The sequence below is a fragment of the Loxodonta africana genome, chromosome 12 (assembly GCF_030014295.1).
Source record: "Loxodonta africana isolate mLoxAfr1 chromosome 12, mLoxAfr1.hap2, whole genome shotgun sequence".
In the NCBI taxonomy this organism is placed as follows: domain Eukaryota; kingdom Metazoa; phylum Chordata; class Mammalia; order Proboscidea; family Elephantidae; genus Loxodonta; species Loxodonta africana.
In genome coordinates, this window is record NC_087353.1 from 14972178 (window position 1) to 14975503 (window position 3326).

Genomic DNA, 3326 nt, shown 5'->3' on the forward strand with positions numbered 1-3326 from the left:
TCTCTTGTGCTCAGCAAGGATTCGGAAAGCACTGTCTCCACAGCCTTCCATTCAGCTGGAAGCTTGGTGCTGGAGTTGGCTCTGCATGGAAAGGACATTCTGAATCTTCAGGTAAACTTGTGATCCAAAACACTAGAGGGAATCCCACTATCTGGTAGAGGAATCTATACAGGGAAACTTGTGGTTCTGTATTAGAATGTGTTTGTCCTCTTCATTTTCTATTAGCTTTGCTCTAGATTTCTGTAATTGCAGACTTAGAGGCAACTGTGGAGCAGTGATGACCAACATGGACTTTGTGGACTCTTGAGACAGACCACAGGGCATCACATCCCAATGCTAGCTCTAACTACCGTTCTCACCTCAGGAACATGACTCACCCCTTTTAGGTACAATGGAAATAACAATAGTATTCCATGCAATTATTAAACATTAAATGGATTAACACCGGTGGTACTCTTTGAGCAGTGCCTGGTTAGAGTAAGAGTAGAATCCTTGGTACCTGTAATTAATAAAGGAAACGAGATGGCAGTCGTTGGTAAATATTTACTTGTAATAAAATGGTACTCTGGATGCCTACTCATCTTCTGCTTCCCATACAGTTTGAGAACAACTTTCTTATTTGCTGAATTGTGGAGCAGGGTGAAGGGATCTTAATTCCTGTGGTCATTCCCCTGTGTTTCAGTCAAAACATCACTAAGGTCCAATTTCAGAAAGCCCTAAATCCTCATGTTGAGGGATTACCCTCAACAAACATCCATTTGATACCCCAAGAGGTTTAGCTTTTAATTGCGTGTGATTGGTCCAGAAAAGCACCTGGACTTGCTGCTGGGTCATCTGCATGGTGGGATAATTTGCCTCCTTCCCGGTAGGATACTGTCTGCTGCTGGGGTGTTCCCAATGCGAACTCCAACAGGGTGGAGCTGCAGGCCATTACCACAAGTGCTCCGGGTGGCAGCTGCAGACATTTTACGCAGTGCCCCTGCCAAGTGGGGCTTGTGTGTGGGAAGAACCAGGACGTGGAAAATAGCTGGAATCTAATGGGGCATATGGTCTTCCGGCTGTTGCACCGTTCATCCCCTCTCCTTCGGCAGCCTAGTCGTCTGCTGTGTGGGAGGCAGGGAGGAGGGGCATCAGGCAGCACATCTGAAGCCCCTGCCTGCTTCTCGAAGAGTCCACAGCAGAGAGGGGAAGAAGGGCAATGCTGAAACAGACTGGAAATCTTTTTTAGCCCCCTTCTCTCCATTTTATACACAAGGATATCAAGGTCCAGATAGCGGAGTTAACATCTTTGATGTCAGACAGCTGGTTATTATGATGGAACTAGAATCTATGTCACAACACACAGATCTTTCTAGATAAATTGAGCCATTTTTATTAGGTTGGCCATAAAGCAGGGTTTTCCCAAATGTTCAGCTTATCCTCTTGCTGCTGAGCATCAGCTTCACGAAGCCTTTCTTTCCTTTCCCTCTCCTTGTTTTGGCAATGTTTTGTGAAGTTTCTAGAGCAGTTGACCTTGAAAATAGGCTGAGATAATCCTAAAAAGATGAAGCCTGTAATAAGAGTGCCTCCTGTTCTTAGTGATAAAGCCAGGCTTGTTATTTCCCTTGAGATCTGCCTCAAAGCTCACAATTACAAAAACTTTTCTTTAGATGCATCTACCCCACCCTGGACAATTTTACAAAAGCTTTTCTGTCCCTCCTACAGAAACATACCAGAATTGTCACCATTCAGAGTGACTCTGGATTCAAAGGCAAATTGTTTGCATCTGCTGAAAGCATTAAAACTTAAGTCACCATCAATGCCAAATGCTGTCCCTTTAGATTCCGGAAAGATAGACACTATTGTTACATTCCCTCTTTATTGTAAAAACTAATTTTTCTTCTTCTTTCTTTTTTTAATAACAACGGTGCTTTACACTTTATAAGCTCTCAGGACATGTTGATTTTATTGAATTACAGGATTTCACTTCTAGGAGGACCCTTAAACTTGTCTAGTTAAAATTTCTTTCAACTTATAAATGAGGGAACTAAGCACAAAGTTGCTATGTTTTACCCAACTTCTCCAAGCTGATCACCAAGTTCAGCATTCAGAACTATACTCCAGATCTTTCCACAACATGGTGGTTTGGTGGAGTGTGAAGTTCTCTGCTTAGAACTTGGGAGACATGGACTCCTGCAAGGCAGTCTTTAAAACCTTATCTCCTTCCCATCTCCCTCCAAAAACCTAAGGCTGAGCTGTAACTTAAGTCTTAATTCAGTTTAAGAAATAAAGATGAGACTTGGTATCAACCATCTCTGAACATGGAGGGATTGAACTTGGCAGATTTCTGAGAGATGTGACGCAGTCTCAGTTTCTCTTTATTTCATCCATGTCAGTGGGCTGCCCTGTGCGGTCAACACGTGATGTATAACAGTTGCCATTGAGTTGATTCCAACTCATGGTGACTCCATGTGTATCAGAGTAGAACTGGGCTCCATAGGGTTTTCAATGGCTGATTTTTCCGAAGTAGATATGCCTTTTTTCCAAGGCACCTCTGGGTGGACTTGAACTTTCAACCTTCTAGTTAGCAGCTGAGCATATTAATCATTTGCACCACCCAGGGACTTGATGTAATATATAGTGTTGGGGAAACAGGTCAAGAGAGAGCTGTTTCTCCTGCAGGTCCCAATGTTGCTGTGAGGAATCACGTGTCTTTGATACGTTGTTGGTTCTTTGGGAAGGAATCAGTCCTTCAAGAGGTCAGAGTGGTCGTGTGGTCTTTTTGACTGCCCAAGCAGAGACGAGATGGGAGATGAAGACACCTTCACCTAGTATGACAGCACGCTTGAACTCATACACAGATGCTGTTGGGTCAGGCAGGAATATTAACCAAAAAGAAAAAAAAAACCCAAACCCATTGCTGTCGATTCCAAATCACAGCGACCCTACAGGACAGAGTAGAACTGCCCCCTAGGGTTTCCAAGGAGTGACTGGTGGATCTGAACTGCCAACCTTTTGGTTAGCAGACTAGCTCTTAACCACTGTGCAGCCAGGGCTCCAAGGGGACGGCGGGCTGCATGGGCCAGGAATCAAACCAGGGCCTCCCGCGTGGCAGGCAAGAATTCTACCACTGAACCACCTATGCGATGGAATACTTGGCAACCTGAAATATCTTGCTATTTAAGTTTTTTCTCCAGCATGAGGGAAAATAAAGTAACCATGGGGTGGCTATAAATATGGTCTAACACTCATTCCCGAGACTTGTTTTCGGGTCATGGTCAACAGGCATCTGTGCCCACACCCAGGAATGCTCAACAAGTCCCAAGGCCATCAGACTATGCAGAAGG

General features: G+C 44.3%; 1 non-coding gene across 1 annotated transcript; it reads right to left on the minus strand.

Annotated features, from left to right (window-relative positions):
- Positions 1 to 3053: 3053 nt before the first annotated feature.
- Positions 3054 to 3124, minus strand: TRNAG-GCC (transfer RNA glycine (anticodon GCC)). Its single transcript has one exon. It is a non-coding gene; the product is annotated as a tRNA-Gly (tRNA).
- Between the last annotated feature and the right edge of the window lie 202 nt (positions 3125 to 3326).